This window comes from Monopterus albus, unplaced genomic scaffold (genome assembly GCF_001952655.1).
Source record: "Monopterus albus unplaced genomic scaffold, M_albus_1.0 scaffold417.1, whole genome shotgun sequence".
NCBI classification, from domain to species: Eukaryota; Metazoa; Chordata; class Actinopteri; order Synbranchiformes; family Synbranchidae; genus Monopterus; species Monopterus albus.
The window spans coordinates 154,323-168,967 of NW_018128297.1; the positions used below are offsets into that span (position 1 = coordinate 154,323).

The window sequence follows — 14,645 nt, forward strand, 5'->3', positions numbered from 1 at the left end:
AGCTTTCATACAGTCTAAATTGTTAAAATTTTTTGATTTAGTGGGATATAAGACTGCTGTGTTTTTGTATAAAGCCAGGAACAATTTATTATTCAAAAACTATTTAATGAAAGGGAAGGGGGATACAATTTAAGGGGTCAGTTAAATTTAAAAATTCATGTTATACATACAACCAAAAAAAGATTCTGTATTTCCATCAGTGGGGTAAAACTATGGAATAATTTAAGTGTGGACATAAAAAATAGTAATAGAATTGATGAGTTTAAACATAAATATAAAGGTATGTGTCAATCAAGATATATGCAAGAACAGGCTTAATGATTAATTAGATGGAACATTGTGGGTGTGGTGTATGAATGTTAACACTCTGTTATAATTTTTTAGTATATTACTTGTGTGGTGTAGAAGAGAATTATTTATGTAGAGATACTGCTTGCAAACCAATGATGGTAAGATGATGTCATGGGGTAGGACTGGATAAGTCTGGCTTCTTCCTACTCCATTCAAGCATGTACTAGGTATAAGTAAATTGATATTGGATTAGCATTTGTTGGATATGTGTATAATTATGTGTGTTGATATATCAACTGTTTTTACATGCTTGAAAGAATAAATAAATCAAATCAATTATTATTATCGAGGAAAAAACCCCTTGAGCAGCACTTGGCGACAGCAGGGAGTAAAAACTCCCTTTACTGTACTATATGTGCAGCATGTCAGGAGGAAACCAGATGAAAGGATGATGACTGAGGCAGAAATGACAGTAAAGCTGAGTGATGGAACAAAGGCTTATGAAGGAGGCATGAGAAAGAGTCTGGATGAAGTGTTAGCATCACAGTAAAGTATTTTCTGTTCTACTTTTCCTTCTTCCATTCCCCTTTTTGTTTTCATTTTGACTGGCCAGACAGTTTCCCACTGTTTACTATTATGTATTGCTCAAGAAAAGATCGTCACATCATCAGTGGGACTGTGGGTAAGAAGACAGACCACAGTGGAAAGACAACTCAAATCAAGCTTTTCTCTTTCTTACTGGTTTGTCCAATTCAAACTTTACTGATCAGTGGCAAAAAGGCAGACTGGAGCAGTTTGATTTAAAAAAAAAAAAAAAACTATTAGTAAAATCAAAATAATTTTAAATGTAAAATAATGAAAATCAGAGAGATGGAATTAAACAAAAACTAAATAAAATACATAGTTTTATGTTTAAGCATAATATTGATGACTAGATGGCTTTATTGCCAATATAATTATATTTTTGTTTCATTTCTTAGTCTTTTTTTTAATGCTCTTGACAGGAGCCTTACTTTTGTCCGTATGCTTTCCCTCTCCTCATCTTCCCTTAGGTTTTCCTGAAAAAATGAAAAACAATGACAAATTGTTGCCTTAAATACAACGGAAATGTTTCTGGTGCTTTATAATTAATCCCATTGTGTTGTTGTGGAGTACTTGACATGATTCACCTCAGTGGGGCAGAGGGAGTAAATGAGGAGCGCAGCCAAAGTTAGGGAAGAAAGCTGTGTATCTTATTTATGCACAAAATAAACATTTTGATTCTTAATTATGTATGGTTTATCATTTCATAGAACTAGGGGTTTAATTGGGGTATTTCAAATTTGCCACCCCTCCCTGAGTCTGTGTTCCATCTTGGCCACCCTGTCCAAAATTTTCTAGACCTGGCCCTGTCTCGCACTCCTTTCCTTTCCAAACTGTTTCTCTCAGTCCAACCCTGATTCCTCTATGCGAGGGTTGCAACCTCTGGCCTCTCAGCTGAGATAATTTGTACTTATCTTATTCTTTCTTTATATTGACATCACAAAAGGCCTCATTGGGCTAGGTCCATTTATTCTTTCTCACCTGCACTGGAGGAATGGACAACAACAGTAATAATAATTTCTACCACATTATTCCCTTTCCTTATTTACTTGTTTTTGTGTGGTTTGTATCTCTTCTGTACTTTATTATTATTCCTTCTCACTGTCTTCCATGAACTCTTTCCACCTTCATCTGAATTCACTCTAGCCGCACTGCATATTGCAGCAACATGTTCCAAAAGGCCCAGCTGCCTTCCCTTTTCCATCAAAACGAAAGAAAAACGCTAAAGAGTCCAGCGCTGTGAAGACATGGAAACTTAACTGACATGGAACGTTAACTGCTTTCTCTCAGCCAAACCTCTTCCCTATCTCCTTTCTCTTTCTCTTGTGTGTTTCTGTGTTTGAGCGCCTGAAGAAAATGACGAGTGTGTGTGTGTGTGTGTGTGTGTGTGTGTGTGTGTGTGTGAGAGAGAGGCTGGAATGTCGAGGCTCGTAAGTCACCTCTGAGTTTCCACTCCTGCTGAGACACATCCCATTATCAGTTTTATATGAAACTAGGAAATTCCTCTGTAGTCCATGTGTGTTTGTACAGTATTTGTGTGCATGTGTGTGTTTGTGTCAGGTGGGAGGTTCTGTATGTATGCGTTTGTGCGTGTGGTGTCTGGCTCCATAATGAACAGCTACAGCAACAGTGGAGTAAAAACTAGGGCTTTTCCTTCTCTCTACAGTGCAGCGCTGCCATAAAATCCTAAAAATCTGTCCCATATTTATCGGTCAGTCCAGACCAGCTCAGTAATATGTCAGTGTTCGAACTCTACATTGGTTGTTCTGATTTTAAACATCCTTTATTTGTGGTGGTTTAGATTGTAGGGTGTAGAGACAGGGTGCAGAGTTTGGACATCTGGGGGAGCTTGGAGTTGAGCCGTTGCTCCTTCTTGTCAAAAGGAGCCAGTTGAGGACGCCTCCTGGGCACCTTTCATTGGAGGTTTGGAGGAGGCCCTGGTGTAGACCCAGAACACCATGGAGGGATTACATATCTCATCTGGCCTGGGAATGTCTCTGGGTCCCCAAGAGGAGCTGGAAAATATTGCTGGTCAGAGAGACGTCTGAACCACTCTACTAAACGTGCTTTCTCTGTGACCTAATCCTGGATAAGTAATTGATAAGTGATGGATGGATGTACTGTAACTACGTGGGCGCTTTCTTGATGTTTTGGTTGATTGAATGGTTGAATGGTGACGTGATGTTTGTGCTGGTTGTGTTAGTTAAAGTCAGTTTGGTAGTCTTTAGGCTGTTCAGGTGAATAAATGAATACCGGATGTGAAACTCTTATGAAATTTTGTTTTATGAATTTCTTGATGGATTTGTGCTTGTGTTTGACCTGTTTTATTGACTCAGTCTTTTTAATGCTCTCAGTCTACTGGGAACGTCCCTTTGACTAACTGGGATTGGTACCAGAATCAAAATTTGGTGTTGTTGGCTTATGAGCCTGATAACTTTGGCTTTATTGTGCAGATGTTGCAAGTATGGCTGATTGTTAGTTGACTGACCAACATGTTGAATATATCAAATGAACTCATCTAAAACTACTTTGAATGCTGGAACGTAATTGGCTGATTGATTAGATGGATATTATAACAAAATGTACTCTCATGACTGCATTCATTGGACAGTTGACAGCAGCATTGTGAACTCTGTGCCATCATTCGGATAAAACAAATTTGCCAATGGACGGCCACGGCTCTTTGGATTACTTGTTATATGGTAGATGTTGCTGCTTGGTTGGTTGATTGTTTTAACACGATAAAAATGGGCCACAGATGGAAAGAATAAGGTGTTGCAGATTCAGTACTAGGATACAGACAGAAATACAAATAGTCCATGGGTTCAAGAAACAGGGAAGAGATGAGAATAGAATCCAAATTTTTTTCTCACCCAGGAGCCTTTATACTTCCCAGTCTACAGTGAATGGAAAATCAACAGAAGAATATTCCACACCTCTTTGTTGCTCTTTTGCCCTCTTGTGTCTCCTCTTCCAGTTTGGAAAGACAGTAGGAAAAGACACAGAACAGTGGGATTTAATTCCTCGCTTCCCCAAAGTCACGTGTTTTTTACATCTCTTTTACTGGCTAAACACTGAGAGGACTAACAGGAACGATGGGAAGGAGACTTGAGCTGTTTATCTGCCAGCCTAAAGTGGTTTACACAGTCCAAACTTCACTTGCTTTTGTCCTCATTCTGGCACTCGAATATGCTACTTAGAGCAGACTCAAACACTAAATGATAGTTGGTCACCTGCCAAAATTGGCTCCTCCGGTAGACAAGCCGACCAGACGCAGCCACAACCTGCCAGAGTTTGACTGGTGGCTGGTGGTAATTTCCCACCCTGCAGCCATCTATTCCAGATGTTGTGGATTTGAATCCAACTTGTGACCTTGCTGCATGTCATCCTCTCTCTCTGCTGAAGTTTTCCGTTCTTTGGTTTTTCCTCGTTCTTTCCACACTCAGTGCACAGCTCAGCAAACAGAAGCACTTTAATTTTAAACTACTGAATGTGATGGAAATATTCATCAATTTTAAATGGGGGCAGAGAAAGTGTAAAGGATTGACTTTGTGGTATAATAATGGTGTAATACAAAATGGTATCAGTACTGTTACATACTAAATACTCCTTTCATCACTGGACTTATGTAACAATAAACTGAATATACTGTATTATACTGGATTTATAAACAAAGAAAAGACATTTTTCACCTGTGGTAAAAGTACTCAGATTGTGTACTTAAGTAAAAGTAGCAATACCACAGAGTAAAAATACTCAGTTACAAGTAAAGGTCCTGCATTACAAATGTTACTTAAGTAAAAGTACAAAGTTTTAGTATCAAAATATACTTGAAAAACCATAAGTAAAAGTGCTCATGCAGAACTTCACATTGATGGATCATAATGACTGAAGCATTATTGTGTTCATCACTTTAATGTCGCACCTGGTAAAGGTGGTGCTGATGTTAACTACCTTATAATGTGAAGTACTTTACGTACTGCTGGTGAATTTCCCACCGGGGATCAATAAAGTCTTATGATTATGCGGATTCCACTGATTTTCACCGGTTTCTGACAGGTTTTAGACTAACCTGTCAGACAGTAATTATCCGATTTAATGATAATAGGAATAAGTGTTAGCTGCTGCCCTGTGTTTGTGTGTCAGAGGTCAACAGACAAAAACTATGTGAATAAGAGACTGTTCCTAGCAGTGATGGCTCTTATATGACTACTGTCTGGAAAATGATGAGTTTCACCCTCAGGTGTAGCAGCAGCTGTGGAATTGCAATCTATAACCAGACCTGATCAGGTTCATGTCAGCACCTTTGAGTCATGGAATCATTCACTGGACTCAGCATAACAGGAATATGGGTAAAACACGCTGAGGAGCTGCGTTGTAGATTAAGTGTGATCATGTTGTTAGAAGGAGTCCAGTAGAAAAGACGCAGCACAACAGCTGGACGGTTTTATTTTCCTTCCTGGAAAAGCTACAGACAGACGGAAACACACACGAGTCAGCATCGTCATCTGTGTGTCTGTGTGTGTGTCTTGACAGACATGAAACAGAAAAAACAGTGTCACAGTTTTCCCCTGGCTTCCTCGTGGCAGACTGGGGCAAGAGGACGACTCGGAAAAATGTGATCTCAAAACAGCCATCCCACTGTGTGTGTGTGGCACATGTGACTGTCCACTGTTCTATTGCTGTGTGTTTTGATGTTTTCCACCCATTACGTTGTTGTATGTGTGTGGATGTGTGTTTTTGTCCTTTTCCAACGTGTGTGCTTTTTGCCTTTGTATTACTTACATTATGGGAACCGAAACCTGTTGACACACTCACACTGTTTGGACTCAGCCATCACTGAATTTTAGGGTGGCAGCATGATTTAAGGTTAGGGTGAGGTTAGGTGTTAGGCAAGTAGTGGTTATAGTTAAGATTAGGATAAGAGTACAGGAAATGAATGTAAGTCAATGTAAAGTCCCCACAAGGAATGAAAACACAGCGGGTGTGGGTGTGTTTGTACAGTATGTGTGTGTGTGTGTACAGTGCGTTTCCGTTCTCTGTGGCAGAGACGACAACATGAGATGAATTGAAGGAACTTTCCTGCCTGTGAGACTCCTCTCTCTCTCTCTCTCTCTCTCTCTCGCTCTCTCTCTCTCTCTCTCTCTCTCTCCCCCTCTGTTCCCCCTGTATTTCTCACCCCAGTCTCCCCCCTTCTTTGTTCCTCTTTCATCCTACCTTTTATCCTTATTTCTCTTCCTCCTCCTTTGCCCTCCCATTTCTTTTGCTTGCTCTTTTTTACACCTCCCTCTCATTTACCTACCTGTACTGTACTTGAGTACAATTACGAGAAACGTCATTTTCAACTTGTGCTACTTCGTACTTCTACTGCACTGTTTTAATGTTATTAACTTTATATTAATATTATTAATGTTGCCCTTGACCTATACCCGGCTACCAGCCGAGGCTGCGATCCTCCTATCTAGTCTGCAGCCATGTCCCTCTTACAAAGGTTGGCAGCACAGTGTGACTTTGTAATGTTGGACAGGTCAGTAGGCTTCAAGAGGTTAAAGTCATGAACACATTTGTGATTATTCTGGTGTGTTCTTTCCTACAGGATGGCTCCATGAGGACACTTTCTGTTGGGACTCCCAGTGAAACCAAACTGAGCATGTGCAGACCAACAGGTAAGGCCTTCCAGAATCCTAACCTGTCAACACTTGCAAAATTCAGGCTGCTTTATTTAGTTGCTCCTCAGAGCTTTATGGGCAGTGGATAGTATGTGCAACGCAGCATGAGTTGTGTAACATGGGTTATGTGGGTGTGATGAATTGTGTAAGTCTCATAAATATCAGGGTGAAACAGAGGGGGGGTGTTCCAGCCAAGAATGTTCCTAAAAAGCAAATTTTCCATCCATTAATCAAACTTTTCATATGCTTCATCTAAAGTTCACATGTTCAAGGTGATTCAGGGTTGTATCCTTAACCCCTGGATGGTTTCCATTCAGCTTTAGCGTATTTGAGTAAACGTAATGTTGTGTATCAAAACAACATAAATCCACTTAAGAGGAATGTTTCATGATGAAAACATTGTAGGTATTTCAAAAACAGATGATACAAATCGGTGTAGCTGTAAACATCTGTATACAGTGAGATCAGATGTACAGTGCAGTGTAACGTTATCATTCTGCTTAAAGTGCTGATTTTCAGCCTTACTCGGAAGGCGTTCGTGTCTTCATCACACAAGTGTAGAAACAATAACTTTCAACCATATCTCATGGTCTTCCTCGGTGGGTCAAAGCTCAAAATTGGATTTGCTTGAGCTCAAAGAAACCCATCTGTTGCCATTGTTCTACTAAAGTAAAAGTAATAATGTTGGGGTAGTGTGTAAAAAAGGGTTCTACATTGTTTGTTCGATATGCAAAAACCCTCAAATAAAATCTAAAACCCCACAGGTTCATTTTATGTCCACTGAAGTACAGAGCCAATATAACAGCAACCACAGCGCTAACTACTTTCTGATTGCACAGGAGCATAAGTTAGGAGCTACTACTAGTGGATGAAGGCCACGATTTGCTAACCCCTGGACACAGGAACAAAGCTTACCCTTATACTTTAGACCCATTCTGCTGTCTACAGCTATCACTGCTGTCCAATCCTCTACTCTCTTCGACAGTTTTTTTGTGATTACAGGATTTAGCTTCTAGACTGTGTAACTGTGGCACAGAGCAGCATGATGCGGAGCTTGCAGGGCTGATCCCAGACCTGTCACTAGGTCTCAGTCCAGTCTGTGCTGTAGTTACTGTGGAGCTGATGATCTTGTCGCTGAACTTCTTACTCTGGCATCAGTGTTTGTGTTTATTTGCCCAGCAGTGTTGTGTGGTGCTGAACTGGTTGACTGGTTGGTGTACTTGCCATCTTCAGATACTGTAGCTGGTATAGTTGCTGTCATACTGTTTTTGTGTTGCTGTGCTGTTTTATCTTGTTCCAGATTGTATTATCGAGGTGGCTGCACCAGTTTCTATACTGGTTTCTCTGGTATTTGTGGTATTTTCCTTTATTCTGGAGCATTATCAGCTTATGTTTGTGATTTGAATGGTTTCTTGACTGTTCTGTATTTTTATGTGTCAAATTGAAAGTGATTTCTTTGCTATATGTATTATTTTCTGAATGACAGCCTTGTTTTTGAACTGGATTGACTGGTTTCTGTGCAGTTTCTTGAGGCAAACTGCATCATCCACGATGCAGTAAAAACAAATAAATAAATAAAGCGAATTTCTTGAATCTAATTAGTCACAAATGCAGGAGAGGACAGAATTTCAGTTTGGCCACAACCAGAAGTGGAGCTAGAAGTCAGCTGTAAAACAGTCGCATTCCAGGGAGCTCAACTGCCATCAGTCGAAGTAGCCGGGATGATTTTGGTTTGATACGTACACTGTGGTTGGTGGACAAAAAAAGTATGTTAGAAAGCCATAAAAGAATATGTCATCCACTCACACACTGGAGTATAAACTTTACCCTGCAAAGGCACGAGCCAAGACCAGATGAAAAATATCATGAAAAAACAAATCACTACAACAGAAAATGTTGCTATGAGAAGATGTTTGGAGTTTTGGCTGATGCATGTAGCTTAGTGCTTTGTGTTAACACACACACAGAAATCACTGGCTTTCACAGCCTGCTGTGAGCCAAGGTTAGGAAATAATTTGTGTACATGCCACAGTTCTTCTCTGCTTCTTTGCCTCCATTCAAGCCGAGGCACGACTTGGAAAAGATTAAACTAGAGCCTCACTGGCCTCTTCTCTCTTTCTCCATCTCATTCTTACTCTCTCACCCGCTTTCTCTCCGTCTCCAGTCTGATGTTTTTGCAGCTGTCTTGCTCCAGTTGGGTAATGCTTGTGCTCTAAAACAGGCAGGGATGTGTTGAGCGTTGAGGCTTCGAGGATTTTTACTCTCCCCAGTGGGAAAAGTGGCTTTCATCAACACAGTACATGCTCAGAGTAAAGTAAATATACAGAAACATAAGATCAATTGAAACAATAGACAGAGTGGTTCAGTGATTCACCAGTGAAATGCAGTGCGAGAGTTTGTTTGGTGCAGTTATGTTGCTAATTTGTGGCCCAGAGTGCAGAAGAAACATGAATGTCAAACAGTTTGAACTGGCTGAAATTATGGGTCACCACAGTATTTGGACAGAGCTAAACAACAGACAAATTCTGCAGACTAAATGCACCCACGCTCAGTTTATTGACAGGGAGGAAAGATCCAGTTGCCCCTGACAACCTCCAGAGGCGGTATGAGAAGCATTCGGTCGCGTTATGATATCAGCTTCATCAGCATAATACCAGTTTGTTTTGCTGCCCCATGCACGGCAACAACGTAAATGGAAATACATGTTCGCGTGTGGCCAGAATGAGGAAATGCACGCAAAGCAACAGGTGGCAGGCAGCTGGGAGAGTAACCTTAAACTAGCTGCGAGTATTGAAAATATCAACTCATAAAAAGCTGCAGATTGTTATGGATTAAGAACAAGTGAGTGTCTGCCATCAATTAAGGTCTGAGCAAACTTGACAGCAAGTATATAAAACAACTCTTTTCTCCGCTGTACATAATGTCTAAATCCACTTTAATTTTCATTATCTGTACTTCATTTTATTATATTTGATACTTCTACACTCTTACAATACACAAAAAATACTGCGTTTTTTCCTCCTCTACATGCTTCTGTCAGCTGTACTTATTTTGCAGAGTCAGACTTTCAAAACATCAAATACTTATCTGATAACTATCAGTAATACCATGATAAAACTTTCACAAAACGATATTTATCACAACACCAAAAACACTCAGACAAGCATTGTGTGCTGCGTTTTCAAGAGAAAAGACTTTAAGAGTACCATATGTAATGTCCCAGCAGATTTGGGCACAGTCCCAGGGTGGCATCAAGACTATTTTATCACATTATCACTAAATTTTATATATCATTAGTCTACTCGTATGTGATAAAGTGTAACACACTGAATATGATGCATAGTTGCAGATTAACCTCAACACTGCTTAAACATGTTTAACAGCTTCTCCACCAGCTGCAATATGAAAATGCTGTTTACATGTCAAAGCATCGATACAGATAATCCAGTAAAATCACTCAGAAATTCAATTCTGAAATGAGCACTGATACTTTATTTTATAGATTTTACTTATATTACTTATGTACTTAAGTTCATACATTCAGAACATTTACTTATCACATTTACAGTGTTATTTCTGTTTTTACTTAGAAAAAGCTTTGCTGTTGTCAGAGATGAATAAAAAGTCACCACTATTCGTATTTCTGTTTTTAGATGAATGAGAGATGAATAAAAAGTCACCACTATTCAGTGAATATATGTAGATGGCAAACACGTATTACTTGTCAAATAGTACATGTTCTGTTTTCTAGTGTCTAAACCAGGTCTGGCTGGTTTTTCTTGCTGTTTTTATTGTGAAACAGATCATTATGTTGCATAAACGCTTCATGTGATTTCTATGCTTCTCTCTCAGATTAGCCTGTTTCTGCGCTGATGTCTTCTGGTGTTGTTGACCTGCATGTTTCTGAACTGGTGAGACTAGTTTCTTGGCAGTTTTGATGACAGCATGGGATTCTTTGATTTGACTGTTTCCTATTATAGCACATGATTGAAACAGCTGTAAGCGTCAACATTTCGCTGAGTGTTTAGTAGCAGGGAATTATGGGAAAGTGAATCGGTACTGAACAGCGACTCAGTAAAGAAATTTTATAATCATGCCTTTATACACACACTTGAAATTAAATGGAAGTGTGCAACAAGTCGAGGATTCATGATAATCCAGCCGGTTGGAAGCACAGCAGACATCACGGCGACTCAGCCATTGGGCAATCGGAGGTAATGTAATTGACTGACTTCCTTCTAAGTAGTCATGATAAGGGAGGTTTCATTTTCTAGACAATCCAACAGTTTGTTTGTGTTCTGGTTACACTGCTGAATGCGTCTCTATTTGGGATCCCTAACCGGGCGCCGCAGGCCTGTCAGGGCTCCCCAAGAGGAGCTGCTCTCAAACTTTTCAGGTAAGGACTTTTTGAAACAGTGCTGATTTAGGATGATGAACTCTGGCCCTGAAAGAAATATGATAATAAGGTCATATTAACAGAATTGCAACTTTAAGCTTTGTGAATCATCTCGTGACCAACTGGGAACCAGTCCAGGGTTTAGTTTTACCTGCTGCTATTGCACATTGGTGAAAAGAAAATGAATGAGTGTAGCTGTGTAGCTGACCCAGCATCATGTTCCAGGATCCAGAAACCCTGAACTCTAGAGGGCTGCATGGTTTCAGCATCAACATGTCATAGTCAGAATTTAATACTACTAATGTCACTTTGGCTTGGGGTTTGCACAACAGCAGGACATTAAGTGTTTGAGCATATAGTTCACTTTTTCCAAATGTGTAAATGCAGGAGGAATGTGTTATATCTGAGTCACACATGTGAAAGCATACAGACGTGTATTTTGTTTTTTTATCTTTGGAAGGATTAATTTCAGTTAGAAAATTTGAGCATGAGAACGTTTTCAGAAAGCGAGGACATTTTGACCAGTCCTCACATTTTCTGTTTGAATCTGCTGTTTGAAGGCAAAGACTTGGTTTAAGGCTTAAGGTTTACGGTTAGGTCTGTAGCTGTGATGGTAAAGTTTAGTTATGTCAGTGAGGGTCCTCACAAATGTAGAAACACAAATGTGAAGGACTCCTTCTTTTCATCCTCTCTTGCCCTGTTTGTGTGGTTTTATTTTGATTTTTGATGGACTTTTAAATGAAATACCTTAGGTTGTTGCTTTTCTCTCTCTCTTCTGTCCAGTTAAATTCACACATCCATTATTGGCACAGCTGTCACTATCATGTTTCAAAAGCTATAAACTATACAGCAATGTGGAACTTATGTGTGTGTGTGTGTGTGTGTGTGTTGATGTATGTCCCATCAGTCGTGGTCATCCTTACCCAACCCTTTCCCAGAATCCACCACTGACTCACTTGACACAAATTGCGTATCAGCTGTTTCACTTAAATCTTAAAACAAAAAAGAACCATTTAATTATGTTCACATGAACATGACGTACCGTGCTGCATAATGACAGCTGGTCACACCTTTCAAGATAGTTTCAACCCACAGAACTGGAAGTGTAGCTTCTTAACAGTGTTTTGTGTGTGTGTGTGTGTGTGTGTGTGTGTGTGTGTGTGTGTGTGTGTGTGTGTGTGTGTGTGTGTGTGTGATATTTGTTTGGAAAGACAAAGAGAAGCTGTTAGTGTTTCTCAACAGAGAAACATCATGGTTTATTTAAGTTTCTTGCACATGTAAGAGGTTTCTGGAAGGTTAATGGGTTCTTTGGGGTTAACGTTTGGTAAAAACAGCATAGACGTGATGACTAACAAACAGGATTGACAACACCTGACACAGGAAGCAGCTGTTCGTATCACCAGCCATTATGATTAGTGGTTGTTGGTTGGTTCTTTTAAAATACTTTTAAATCAGAAAAAGTTGGGCAGGTCTGTGTAATTAAAACTGAGAACAGTGATGTGTAAATCATCAGAGTCCTGTATGACACTGAAAATAATACAGCAGTACAGTATTCAATGTGATACCTCATCATAGTGTGATGTCGCTGTGCTACAGGGGACATTTTCTGAAACAACTTTTTGAGGGTTAAGACTTGGTTTTAGGGTTCAGGTTAGAAATAGGATTAGTTTAGGGTTAGGCATTTAGTTCTGATGGTTAAGTTTAGAGTACGGGGTGGGGGAATGCATTGTGTCAGTGAGTGTATGTGGTTTGTAGGCCTCCTTAGTACTTGCTTTTGTTGATGGGCTTTTTCTTGATGTGATCGACGAGTCCCCTTGTTGGCTACAGTGTTGTGCTTCATTGTGTTGTACAGTTCACCTGTGCTTGGGTGTAGTTTTGTTGCTTACTTGAACGCAGAGGAAGAGTGATTCTCTGAAATGTCCATGCACTGAATGAGTAAATATTTCTTGGAGTGCTCTCCTACTTTGCATTGTTAAGCTTTGTCTTCGAAGATTCAGCACCCAATTACACAAACTGGGTGAAGTGTGTAGATCTGTTACCATTTAGATACATTGTGAGGACCAATTTGCATGTTAGACCATTGCAGTGGGGACATTTTGGGGACATGGGGAAAGTTTGGCCTGTCTTCCAGGGGATGTCTGGGGGTTAAGACGTGTTTTTAAGGATCAGGGAAGAATCAGGTTTGGGTTAAGGGCTAAGCATTATGTCAGTGAGTGTCCTCACAAGCTTAGCTCTACAAACATGTGTGTGTGTGTTTCTTTATGGTCCCGTATGCACAGTTTGATGTTTCTGCCAGGATGTGACGACTACAGGTGTCGACAGCAGGCTCCTCGGTGGTTCACGCTTCAGCTTCTCTGAAAGCAAGGGAGCTTAGGCATCATGCTGTGCCATTTCACCGAAACACACACACACTCACTGAGGGCTAGCGAATGCACAGTATGCACTCGTGGACACAACAAAAGCAGGTGCCTGCTGCATAAACACATATAAACCCTAATAACATGTGAATTTCAGAGGATGTTGTTTCAATCAGAGATGTAAGTTAAATCTCTTGAATGAGAGGAGTCAAAGCTGAGGGTTTGTTTTGTTTTGTTTTGTTTTTACTTCGGGCACACCCACACAGGTGTGTCCCTTTTGTTTACCTGAGTAGGGCACTTCTTAGGACAGTGAATGTGCTCATGTTGCACCTCCACAGGGTTTGAGAAACACATTTGGTGCACATCCTGCTAAATACTGTATGTGTTAAATGCGATGGATTATTCATGGTACCTGCTCCGCTTAAGCTTGTCCAGGTCGTCTGTAGTCACCTCTTGGATTCAGACACAGGCCTCGGGTTAACATTTCAGATTTCTCAGGGGGGTTTGTTTCAGCTTTTCTGTTTCCTGATCGTGGTCCAATTTACCTCAGAGACCTGGCCAGCATCCATCACAGTAAAGCTGCTGAGGTAAACAGTATTTCACATATGAAAACTAGTATTAGTATGTAGCATCTGAAAGCTGAAAGCTAAAGTAGAGAGAATTTTCTGTCATGTGTACTACTTAAATTATAAAACAGTAGTATCTACAACATAAAACATATTATAGTATTTATTATCTGGAGTTACGGTACATTTTTTAATATTGTGTTTTGTACTGTTTATCATTTGAATCGAAATGTGCAGTATTTCTGCTCATATTTATCATCTTGAGCAACATTTGGCAGTATTTTCTGTAGTATGACTATTTTATGAAATGTTTAACATATAAAATTGGGTACTAATAGACTGGGCCTGGAAGTGTGTAGTATTTTCCATTGATCTTTCATCTTTTTTGCAGTATAGTATTTACAGTCTCAAGCATCTGGCAGTACTCTGTTTTTTTTTTTTTTTACTGAATACACTTTTTGCATGAAGCTCCTGTCTACCTCCTGTCGCAAGTGACTAGAGTACAGCATTCCCATGAAGTTAGAGTACGCTCCACTCCTAACTGGAGTGGAGAATGCCGACAACATAGCGGTGAGAATTTAGAGTATGTGAAATGACATCAGATGGATGAGTTTTAGGAATGAATGACAGAGCAAGTGAGAAAGAGGAAGAGTGTCATCCCTCCATCTGGTGTCAAGAGGTCATCATGCAACTCCACCCACGCTCACTGGGACATGAGTGTGTGTCCGTGTGTGTACACAGCATGTGTTTCCCATCTGGTTCCTCCCTGTCCCTCAACACTGAC

The 14,645-nt window shown here is 40.1% G+C and overlaps 1 protein-coding gene across 14 annotated transcripts in view; it reads left to right on the forward strand.

Annotated features, from left to right (window-relative positions):
* hivep2a (HIVEP zinc finger 2a) overlaps positions 1 to 14,645 on the forward strand; it is a 119,183-nt gene that overhangs the window by 63,621 nt on the left and 40,917 nt on the right. For 13 of the 14 annotated variants that reach the window (XM_020586618.1, XM_020586621.1, XM_020586624.1 and 10 more), the window contains one exon: positions 6,470 to 6,539. The gene's annotated coding sequence lies outside the window, so the exon portion shown is untranslated. Of the gene's footprint in view, positions 1 to 6,469; positions 6,540 to 10,902; positions 10,939 to 14,645 lie in introns of those variants that run through there. The other variant, XM_020586633.1, reaches the window with a different exon arrangement.